Source organism: Pan paniscus, chromosome 6 (assembly GCF_029289425.2).
Source record: "Pan paniscus chromosome 6, NHGRI_mPanPan1-v2.0_pri, whole genome shotgun sequence".
Lineage (NCBI taxonomy): Eukaryota > Metazoa > Chordata > Mammalia > Primates > Hominidae > Pan > Pan paniscus.
The window spans coordinates 26081560-26094291 of NC_073255.2; the positions used below are offsets into that span (position 1 = coordinate 26081560).

At 41.5% G+C, this 12732-nt stretch overlaps 1 pseudogene; it reads right to left on the reverse strand.

The window, feature by feature from the left end:
* Positions 1 to 3831: 3831 nt before the first annotated feature.
* LOC100972766 (argininosuccinate synthase-like) lies at positions 3832 to 5093 on the reverse strand (annotated as a pseudogene).
* Between the last annotated feature and the right edge of the window lie 7639 nt (positions 5094 to 12732).

A 12732-nucleotide genomic window follows, 5' to 3' on the forward strand; every position in this document is an offset into this window, starting at 1 on the left:
AAATGTAAATCTGTGGGCAAATGTAATTCAATGCACAGAATTTTATTTTACAGAAAATTTTAATTTTATAGAAAAAATAATTATATATGGAAAATTAAGTACAGATTAATAACAAATTTTACTGTAATTTATTGGATTTGTGCTCACCATTATACTATATCCCAAAGTCTCAGAAAACCAAACTTTCTCTTAAAGCATCCTACCTAAAGTGAAACTGAAGCTTATCATATCCCACTCTGTAAATAAGCTCCATTCCAATTATATTAAAATTACAGAATAACATATTTGTTTTGCTTTGTTGTTTTGTACACAGCAGTATTTCCTATGCTAAAAATGAAAAGCTCATCCAGTACAGGATACTCTTATCTGTGTTTTTCTTCCTTAAATTAATACATTAATACATCCTTAATACATGAAGACAACATTCTTAGGACTCATGAATCTGTTATCTGTCCCTTCTGTTGCCTAGATTTAATTTGATGTTGGTCTAGGGTCTTTCCACAGTGTGCTAAAAGAAACAATTTGTCTTGTTTTGTTTGTTTCATTCTGGATATTATTCAATATTTCCGGTGTGGATTGGGGAATTGTAGCTAGGATCCATGCAATATAAATGAAAATAAAACTGCTTTGCAATTTTGTTTTTCTATGATGATGCTAGTTATGAATGATATAAATTATTATATATGGGATCATAAGATATGCAGTTTAGCAGGTTGAATTGTGTTTCCAAAAAAGATTCAAGTCCTAATTCACAGTACGTGTGAATGTGGCTTTATGTATAAATAAGGTCTTTACAGATGTCAACAAGTGAAGATGAGGTCATAGTGCATTAGGGCAGGCCCTAAGCCTGATGACTGGTGTCTTTATGGGAAAAATGGAAGGAGATTAGATGCAGAGACATAGAGGACACCACACACAGGAAAGATGGCCACGTGACAATGGAGGCAACGAAGGGAGTGATGCAGCTATAAACCAGGGAACTATAAACCAAGAAGCTATAAACCAAGGATTGCTACCAACCACCAGAAACTCAGAGAAAGACATGGGACCAGTTCTCGCCTCACAGTGTCCAAAAGGAATCCATCCTGAAGACATCTTGCTTTTGGACTTCTGGCCTCCTGAACCGTGAAAGAATGAATTTTCTGTTGAAACCCACCCAGTTTGTGGTCATTTATTATGACAGCCCTAGGAAACTAATACATGCAGTATATGTAGATTTGTAAAATAACCACACCTCAAATTGCTTTCTGCATAAGTGCCAATGTTAGCCAGGACTTCCCAAGCCTCCAGAGACATAGGTGAGAAACTTCCTCCGTGGAGAATTCTTTTTGATTACCAAAAGTCTAAGTATGTTGACTTACCTTTCCTCATGATATGCTTTTTATTTATCCTCATTGTCATCTAAAGTTACAGCTTGAAAGAAAATAATTATGTTGAAAATGGGAAGCAGGAATTACTTGTTGTGGAACTTGGGTTTTGCAGAAAAACACTCATCTCATGATGGAGGCTGTGACTTTTCCATCTCCAGTTGCCTCCAGAATAATTTCCATCGTAAATGAGAATTTTTCTATTAAAAATGAGCATGTCAATCATTCAATAACATAAGTGTATTAGAAATCTTAAAGGTACACACATGGAGGAAGAAAAAAAAAATGCCTGACAGTATGTATACCAAAATGTTCATCGAATTAAGAGTTCCCAATTTTCTTCTTTTTGGTCGTACAAATTCCCTAACTTTATTACACTGAATATAAATTGCTTATGTAATATTTTTAAAAAAGAAAAACTAGTAGGGAGTTGCCTAGTACATGGCATGAAATTTGCATTTTTCCTAGGCCAGATGTTTCCCTTACCTTATCATGGTACCAGGAAAAATAAGGCAACAGACATCCACGGGCTCCTTGCCTTGGAATTTTTTCCCTAGGCATGTGCCTACACACAAACACACACACAAATCCAACAAATAGAGGAATGTTAGCTTTATCAGCAATGAGATGTAAAGGAGACATAAATCATGGAAGTATCTGACATTTAACCAATTTAGATTCCTTTCACACAACTTTCAATTTCAAGTGTGTCCTTTGATTTTCCATTAAGAGAAAACAACCCTGTCTGCTGAAGAGAGGATGTCTAACCAGGACTGCCCCACCCCACACCTCCTGAAAGCCCATTTGGTCACAATGGAGTGTGATGTGAATATGCAGTGAACAACCCAAGGAGCCACATGTGGCAGGGCCGAACTTAACCCTACTATCTAGAAACACTCACAGTTGTAAGGAGTCTGCAGCATTAAAAAAAAATTTAAAAACAGGCCGGGCGCGGTGGCTCACGCCTGTAATCCCAGCACTTTGGGAGGCCGAGGCAGGCAGATCATGAGGTCAGGAGATCGAGACCATCCTCGCTAACACAGTGAAACCCCGTCTCTACTAAAACTACAAAAATATTAGCCGGGCATGGTGGCGGGCCACCAGCTACCATAGTCCCAGCTACTCGGGAGGCTGAGGCAGGAGAATGGCGTGAACCTGAAAGGTGGGGCTTGCAGTGAGCCAAGATAGCGCCACTGAACTCCAGCTTGGGGGACAGAGTGAGACTCTGTCTCAAAAAACAAAAAAGAAAGAAAAAGAAAAAAGAAAAAAATAGTCTTGTATTACGGCATTACCAGTTAGTTTTAAAAGCCAATAGTATTTCTAGGTTTCCCATTAATGTTGGGGCAAATGATGTAGTTGAAAGGACCTACAAAGTCCTGTATGCCTAGACCTCCTTTGCCAGCCACATCCCCACCATGCTCGCTCCACGCACCAGGCTTCGCTCAGGCCCCCGAATGTGCTATGATCCTTCCTGCCATAAGGCATTTGCATATACTGTCTCCTCTTCCTGGATTCTCTTCCTTTCCATCTCCTTAACTAAATAATTCCAACTTACACTTTAGATTCCAGCTGAGTCTTTGTTTCCTTGAAGTAACCATCCTTTACCCTTCAGGCTATATCAACCACTCACTTCTTGTGCTCTCACAATATTCCTCTCCTCCCTAGCACCAAGCCAGGAGGGAATTTTACATTTATTAGTATGATTGGGGTTTTTTTTTGTTAATGCCTATTGCCATATCCAGAATATAAGTTTTATGAGGGCAGAGATAAAGCTGATTTATTTGGATTGCTTTTCCCCACCACTGAATCCCCTTTACTTGGAGAGTGCCTGGCACATAGTAGGCTCTAAATAAATATTTATTGGATAAACACATGGATGAATGAATTAGAAATACAAACTTTAAAAATTCTTCAAATTTCTCAGTTCTGGAGAAACTTCTTCAAGTCCAGTAGACATGCAACTATGCACTCACTTAGACCAAGCTGGAAGAACTTGGAAAGCAATAGAGTTCAGTGACCATCCCCAAACCAATGCTTAACCATAGTAACACTAGCTTTTTTTTAGGTGTACTACTGGCTGTTGTTGCTCATACTCTTGAGGAATTTTTCCACCATTTTTTTCTTTATATGTGCATGGTAACTTACATTTGTATTATTCAATAGAGTTAGAAGTGGGGAGTATATTCATGGTTAGAAGGTGAGTGACCGATCCCTAAGTTTATATGCAATTTTTTCTTTTAATTGTCATTTTACAGCTCCTCACCGCAGCTTCCCCCCACCCTTCCCTTTGATGACTAGGTTTGCCGGCTTCAGGGGGTCCAGGGAACAAAGCTGGGGCCTCGCAGCCCCACTACGCTGCCTGCAGGGGAGAACAAGTCACAACTGCAAATTATCACAACAATTAGCGCCTGTACTTGGGGAATCTGCAAATTGAGGAAGCCCCAGCTTCTCCCTGTACAGGGTTCTATTTGGCAGTGACCTTGCTCTGGAGATAATGATATTCCTTCAGCCTGAGGGAATTGATGTTGATGAAACCGGTGGCATCAATTGGCTCATAATCACCATGCACGTTCATGCTCACCAGCTCCTCCTTGTAGAGAGACCGTGGGGACTCCCAGCCGAGGAGGTACACCTGGTCCTTGAAGAGGGACACCTGTACTTTCCTTTCTACTCGCTCCTGGGACTTGGCGATGGAGTGCCGGACAAATTCACACTCAGGGCTGTGCCAGAAACCAGTATACACCAGCTCAGCACATTTCAAGCCCAGGCCTTGTTTGATTTTGCGCACTTCCCAGTCCATGGCGAAGGTCTCGATGTCTAAATGAGCGTGGTAAAGGATGGTGCCTGCTGGGGTCTCGTGGATACCTCGGGACTTCATTCCAATGAAGCAGTTCTCCACGATGTCAATACGGCCCACGCAGTGCTTTCCCGTGACTTCATTCAGGTACATGAAGAGCGCCAAGGAGGTCTGGTGGGTGGTGCCATCCTTGACGTTGGTAACCTTCAAGAGGACCCCTTTTTTGAACTCGATCTCGAGAATGTCAGGGGTGTTGGGGGCTTTGGCCGGTCCTGGGTCTTCGTGTAGAGACCTGGAGGCGCTTGGTTCTTGGGGGTCCTCTAGGATTCCAGCTTCGTAGCTGATGTGCCTGAGGTTCTCGTCCATGTTCCACGGGTTCTTGGGAGTGACTGGGATGGGAATCCCGTGTTGCTTTGTGTATTCCGTCAGGTCACTGCAGCCCTTGAAGTGGTTTTAGAATTCGGGCATCCTCCAGGGAGCAATGACCTTTATCTGGGGGGCCAGTGAGTAGCAGGTGAGCTCAAACCAGACCTGAGCCGTGACACACATAACTTGGCCCCCTCCCGCTGGGGGATTTCCACTTGTTTGCGGGCGGTGCAGGGCCTGGTGAGAGAGGTGCCCAGGAGGTAGCCGTCCTCATACAGTGAGCTGGACTGGATGGCTGGCCAGATGAACTCCTCCACAAACTCCCTGCTGACACCCTCAGTGAACACCTTTTTGGTCCCAAGCTTTGGTGCCTTCTTCCTTGCTTCCTGAAAGTCTTCCTTCTGGCCAATGTTGGCCAGGTAGGCAGTGACGTCATAGCCTTGTTCCTTCAGCCACACGAGGATGCACGAGGTGTCCAGACCGCCACTGTAGGCCAGAACCACTGAGCCTTTGCTGGACATAACGTCTGGGATTAGAGGCACGAGTTCCCGGCGTCTGGAATCTGTCTTCAGGGTGCAGTGAACCACTCGGGCCCGGGCAGAGGCAGCAGGCGACAGAGCGGGGCTATATGCAATTTTTTTTACCTGCCAACTATTCTCTGATACCATGGCCAAGCCTCCCAAGATGGTGGCTTTCCAGGCTCACCTAGTAAACAGGGTTTCTAGGCTCAGTTAGCTGTGCCACGTAGTAAAACTTCACAGAAAATATTCCCTTCTGACAGATATAATGAGGCAAAGAAGCTGAAACCAGTTCGAGAATTTTATTCTCTCTTCATCCCTTATCAGTTGCAAAGCCAGGTGTTCCTGAAACCTTTCCCTGTCCTCTGCCAGGAAGTGGGATTTTTCAGCTGTATGGAGAGTCACAGGCATCAAAGCTCACGTAGGACACTGGACCGTGTTGCTGAGTCCCAAAGGATTTTGCTCAAGACCTATAGCCAAGTCCCTGCTGTCACCACTAGATAATCTAGGAAACAATTTTCTCATCTCTCTTTTTGTTCCACTCAAGGTAGAAATAAAGGCCATGGTGACAGCCATATACAGCGTTCTTATGCCTCACTTGAAACATGGTTGAATAAGTGTCGGTCTATTCTTTTATATAAATATAAAAGGCAAAATTGTGTGATTTCAAGAAGAAGGGGGGCTTTTATTGGGTGTTTAATGATGCTACACGTTCTCTTTTATTGCAACCAGATAAAACCTTTCATAGCGGAGCCCTTGGGATACGCTTCTTGAGATACTCACAATCTGTTTATTGTATCCACTTCCTCCAGGGGGAAAATTATTATATGGTAGCGTCAGGGAGTCAGGTTGCATGTGGGATGTCTCTTCAAAGTTCTCCCCTAATATAGAGCCAACCAACTTTACCTTCAGTTGCATTTCTCTTTTGCAGTTTAATGCTCATCGTCAATGCACCCACTCAGTGGCCTTCCACTTTCATTCTCTGAAGATTGCTCCCTGCTAATACCTCTGCAGTCCAGCTCTATGCAGACCTGTGATAAGGAAGACTTTTTTCGCTCAACTTATTTTATTTTAGATTCAGGGAGTACACGTGCAGGTTCGTTATATGGAAATACTGTGTAATGATGAGGTTTAGGCTTGTAGTGAACCCAGCACCCAAATAGTGAACATTGTACTGAATAGATAATTTTCACCCATTATCCCCTTCCCACCTTTCCCTCTTTTGGAGTCATTAGTGTCTGTTATTTCCATCTTTATGTTCATGTGTACCCATTGTTTTGCTCCCACTTTTAAGTGAGAACATGTGGCATTTGATTTTCTGTTTCTGAGTCATTTTATTTAGGATAATTGCTTCCAGCTCCATCCATGTTGCTGCAAAGGACAGGATTTCATTATTTTTATGGCTGCATAGTATTCCATATGTATCTGTGCCGCATTTTCTTTATCCAATCAACTGTTGATGAATACTTAGGTTTTGATTCTATGTCTTTGTGAATAGTGCTGCAATAAACATATGAGTGTAGGTGTCTTTTTGATAAAATGATTTCTGTTTCTTTGAGTAGACACCCAGCAGTGAAACTGCTCTGAATGTTAGATTTGTTTTTAGTTCTTTGAGAAATCTCCATACTGTTTCCCACAGGAGTTGAACTAGTTTATATTCCCACCAACAGTGTATAAGCATTCCCTTCTCTCTGCATCTTCATCATCATCTGTTATTTTCTGACTTTTTAATAGTAACCATTTTGAGATGGTATCTCACTGTGGTTTTGATTTGCATCTCTCTGGTGATAAGTCATGTGGAGCATTTTTTTTTAATCTGTCTTTTGGCCAATTCTATGCCTGAGGAAGATATTTGTATACACTGTTCCCTCCCCAGCCACTCTTCACCTTGGAGACTGGACTTCCTCCCTTCCTAACTTGTAACTTCCAAGCAAATGACTTTAAATGTAGATTCTGTGGTTGCATTTTAGGTATCAAGTAGTGTTTATGGGATCTAGGGAATAAGAGGCCCTTCTGATGCCTCTGAAATCTCCCTGTAAAGGAAATGTCTGACCTTGCCTGCCAATAAAGCTTGGCTCTTTTCACACCTCTTCCTGGTGTCAAGCTTGACAAGAAAATTATGAAAATAGAGAACCTCCCACATGCATTTTAGAAATGAATTGGGAAACCCTTAAATCACTGGTCCTCTAAGATACAGGGATTTCTCTCTCTCTGTTTTTAGGTGATAGTCTGTGTTTGGAAGTCTGATCAGGTTGCAATCTGCAAAATCGCAGCCCTTCACATAGCTCCCTCTTCAATATGCATGCAAAGAGACATGAGTATATTATTTCTTCCAAAGTCAGCCACAAATGAAGCTCACTAAATTGACTCCACATCTTCCTCTCTCGGGCAGTGACAGTGGAATAGCAAGTGTTTTTTTTTTTCTAAAATGCTCATTTTTAACCAACCTGTCCTTTGAAGATTTCTCTATCACTGATGCCAAGGACACGGTCTTTTCTTTATAGAGGATGGCAGAATACCTGCAAATCAATGTTTGAGTCCAAGGGCTGCCGTCAGTGCCTCAAACACTTATGTAGTAACTGTGTCCTTTTGTCAGCTATGTCATACAGGATTGAAGGCAGAATTTATTGCAAATGAAAGGGCACTAATATCAGAAGGATGTTCTGCATATGTGCATGTGCAGCTGTGTTGATATGTACACAAATACATATGTGTGTGTGCTTGGGGGGGCTAGGCACGAGCACACCCATGCCTGTGTGAAAAGATGCCCGGAAGATTAACTTCACCCCTTGATGGTCCATGCTTATTATGGCCAAGAAAATCATGATAATATCTCATATCATATAAAAATATATTTCAATGATCTGCTTCCACCAATCCCCCTACTAACCATTCTACAGTAAACCAGATGATGGGTTTCCTTTTATCTGTTCACTCTACTAAGCTTCATGTGGAGCCCATCTCACTCTGTTTGCCTTTTCTCTAGCAGAGTTATCCTGCACTAGGTTGTGTTGAGAATTATGCAATGGTATGGATAGAAATGAATGGATAGAAAATTAAAGGAAAGGCACGCAAAAGGAAATGTGGAAATTGGGTAATCAGGCCTGTAATCAAGTTGGTTTTATTCAGTTCATATGGACATAGCGACTCCTCAGCAGGCCCTGTTTCCCAAAGATTACTTGTGTCACATCCTAAAAGAGTGGTTATTGTTTATTCAGTGAGCACTATGTGGCAGGCACTGTGCTAGGACCTATACAGGCATCAGTCCAATTAATCCTCACACCACTCCTCTGAGACATACCTGTTATTATCCCCTTTTTACTGCTGCAAACACTGAGCTTCAGAGAGGTTAAGTAACTTGTCCAAGGTCTAAATCATTAATAGATGATGGGTGGATACAGGATATGAACCTGACAGCATGAACATGAGCCTGTGCACTTAATTAGTACTTCTCTGAGCCTTTTATTTTTAGCTTTGAAATCCCAAACCATTTTATGGGGTTTAATAACATCACAAAGAGGTAATACAGAGCCAACAATGTGAGACCTATATATAGAGGAAGCTCTGAAGACACATAAATTTTTCTACAGTTGTATAGGCAAAACCTGATGCTCTGAAATGTGAACCATTGTTCTCACCCCTTATGTAAACTTCATCCATGGAATCACAAAATCGGGCTTCCAGAGCTTGGTGTTAATCCCTTGTCCCTCCAAGCACCCAAGATCTAATAATTCTATACATATGAATATCGTCCTGCTGTAAATGATCTTCAGAGGTGAGGGATGCCTAGGAACTAAGGTAGTACATTTTAAATTAAATAAAAACTCCTGACCAGGTGCAGTGGCTCACGCCTATAATCCCAGCACTTTGCGAGGCCGAGGCAGGCAGATCAACTGAGGCAAGAGTTTGATACCAGCCTGGCCAACATGGCGAAACCCCGTCTCTACTAAAAATACAAAAATTACCCATATGTGGTGGTGTGCATGTGTCATCACAGCTACTTGGGAGGCTGAGGGAGGAGAATTGCTTGAACCTGGGAGCGAGAGGTTGCAGCGAGACAAGATCATGCCTCTGCACTCCAGCCTGGGTAACAAAGCAAGACTCCTTCTCAGAAAAAAAACAAAACAAAACAAATAAAACAAAAAAAATACTCCTTAATCATGCCCAGTTTTTACCGGAATACAATTTCACCACCCCATGCCCCAAAATTTATTCTGAAGTCTGTAAACATTCAATCTTATCCCCTGTTCTTGTAAGAACAGGGAACATCAAAGAATCACTCACTTAGCTGATGTTGCCACCACATGGTCCATTAAATTCCCCTGACACTTGTTGAACTTAAGCAAACAACCCAGAGTAGGAGAAAACAACCATTCAGGATGATATCTGATTGATCAGGGTGTGAAAAACTATTCAGTCAGGCCTGCATGACTGACTGACAGCAGATCTGCTGTGTGAGCCTGAATCCGCAAGTGGAGCCAGTTTACAGAATGATTATAGCTCATATAGACATATGAGCTGCAACCCAAAGAAACAATTAAAAAATCTGTCTGTCTGTAAGTGATACCCAGGCAGGGTCAGAACTGAAAACACAATGTTTGGAGGCCTATGTTTGTTAGAAAATTCCTTTACTTTTTTATATTTTGAGAGATTCTGCTTTGACTGTTGGAAACCATTTTCACCTATTCACCTATTTCAATATGGATGTTAAAAAGGGCAATGAGAAAAGCCTCCTTTAGGAATTCAGATTTAGAATATTTGGTCAAAGTTCATCTTGTGTTTCCCAGGCTGGCTTCTTGCTAAATCATTATTTTATCTCACCCTCCTTCTTTGTTAAAATTCTGCTCTTTGAACCCATCTCTCCAGGTTGAAACCATCTTGGCAAATTATTATCAGCCGGTGTCTTCAGCTAGATGGAACTTTCAAGCCCTCCTAAGGTGAGAAAATGTTATTTTTCCCTTTTATGTGTTGTGGTTCATTGGATAGTATTCGTCATCTTGTCACATAATAGGAATGACGTTCACAATGTTGAAATACGCCTTTAAGAAGTGATGACAACAGATATGGGAGCAGAGTCCGTGCTGTAGCCTTCATCAGCCCCTTCAAGCACTCGCAGGTTTGCTTATATGTTCCCAACCAAGAACATTCCCTTTAAAGTGCACCATTTCATTCTGATTTGTCACAAGGGTCAGGTTCACACCAGAAAACTCTTTCCTTTGGAAACGCAAAGGGATAATTGGATTGCATTTGGATGCCTTTTACCATATTTTGCACTGACACTTGAAAAGGCTTGAAAAATTTGCTGAGTATAGTATTCTTTAACACAAACACACACACAAACACCATTTTAGTTGGGGAGGGCAGTGGAACAATTGTTTTTCTTGTTTATTATGAAGACAGCTGTAGTGAAATTGTTGTGATAATATACAGCCAAGGATTTCCTGAAGGTACAAATTGAGGGCACTGTTGAGGGAAATAGCTTAGGATCTTCTCTGAGGGAACCACCTCTCCACCATTAGCTCTATGGTGACTCAGGGAAGGTGCCAGTAGGAGAATCTTGTATTCATTCCATCTTCCTAAGCACAATCCCATTGCCACTTCCCCCTGGAGCTGCATAGTGTCCTTTATGATTTGTACCTTCAAGCTTCACAATGAAACTCATTTTATCCTTTCTCCATAATTTATCTATCTATCTATCTATCTATCTATCTATCTATCTATCTATCTACCTACCCACCTATCACCTATCTATCAAATTTTTGACTGTAGGGGAAAGCACACAGGATGATTTTCCTGCTGACTTGTTCCAAGTGGGATTATCTTGACCTCAAATCCCCAGGAGAGACAGTTCTCTCTGTTGAAAAATAGACATTTCCAGGCAGTTTTGGAAAAAGCTTCTTTACAAATGATTTTGGAATCTTTCTGGGGAAAATGTACCCAAGAATACAAAACTGGAAGGTTTATAAACACTTAGAGGCTAATGATCCAACTAGAGGTGTTTTTTTTTTTTTAATTTCTAATTTTTTAGTTACTGTCATTACACTATCCCTACCCCATAGGAGGACCCAAAGTTAAAAGAAAGGGGAAAAAAAAAATCAAAGCACTTACAAAAGTTTAGGTGAGGCCATTTTGGCTGTTGTCTAATATGCTTTGGAAAGAATCCTCAACAGACAAAAAATAAGAATTTTCACATATACAAAAGATAGGATCTGGATCTCATTGTCATGTTCAAAGTGTATCTGTAATGAACAACTGGCTCTCCCATCTGATCATTTCTCCAAAGGGCTCTCAATTAATTTAAAGCCAAAAAAAAACTTTTATAATACTCCTGAAGTTTTAACTTAGGTATATTTAATAATCAACTCATTTATTTGTTTTGTATTTAGTTAGCAACAGTTTTTTTGGTGTACACACCATGAAGCAGCATTGCTCAAAACAATGCATTCTGAATACTCTACTGAGTTGGTATTTTGACTACTGTGGAGTATTTCAGTACACCTGCCTTAATGATTTTCATGCTAAAATTGTTGTGCCCGAAGTCTAGAAGTAGAACTTTGGGACTTTTCCATTTGTCTGTGCATTAAAGTAGATGTAAGCCTGGGCAACATGGCAAAACCCATTCTCTTCAAAGACTGTAAAAATTAGCTGGGCATGGTGGTGCACTCCTGTAGTCTCAGCTACTCAGAAGGCTGAGTTGAGAGAATGGCTTGAGCCCATGATGCAGAGGTTGTAGTGAGCTGAGATCATGCCACTGTACCCTAGCCTGGGCAACAGAGTGAGACCCTGCTTCAAAAAAATTAAATTGTATTAAAAAGTAGATGTAAGGCCGGGCGCGGTGGCTCATGCCTGTAATCCCAGCACTTTGGGCGGTAGAGGCGGGCGAATCACCTGAGGTCGGGAGCTCAAGACCAGCCTGACTAACATGGAGAAAACCCCATCTCTACTAAAAATACAAAATTAGCTGGGTGTGGTGGCACATGCCTGTAATCCCAGCTACTATGGAGGCTGAGGCAGGAGAATCGCTTGAACCCGGGAGGCAGAGGTTGCGGTGAGTGGAGATCGCGCCATTGCACTCCAGCCTGGGCAACAAGAGCGAAACTCCATCTCAAAAAAAAAAAAAAGTAGATGTAAATTATTTTCTAAGAAGCTTCATTCTGCTCATGAGTAATGCCTTGCCTCCTAGGTAATTCTCTGTATAAAGGTAGAATCAATGTATGTGCCTTTTTCTCAGTCATGTAGGTTTTCCTAGGCTACGGTAATTTCACAACAGCGTGTCAACCTTGCTTCTGGCTTGACTTTCTACTAATGCATAGTTTCAAATTTAATTGGGAATAGAGAACAATCACACTCCAGATAATTGCCAAAGAGAACAGTTTCAAAATCACAGCTGCCTAATATTCAGCAAAAATTGAGGAAAGTAAAGTTTTTGGGGGAATCACTCAAAGAAGTAAATGAAACCCATGTAACCCTCCACACATTCTAAATATTTCCAGACTTGAATTGCCTTTGAGGTAAGGCGATTAACCCATCATTAGCCACATGACATTATACCTCTCCCAGATATTGTTGAGGACTCTAATCATTACGGTGTAGAGAATTCCATTTATCATGAGCTTCAGGGGCAATTTCTTCCTCATCTTAGCACATCTTATCTTGGATGCTCACTAATATGTGTCCACTAACA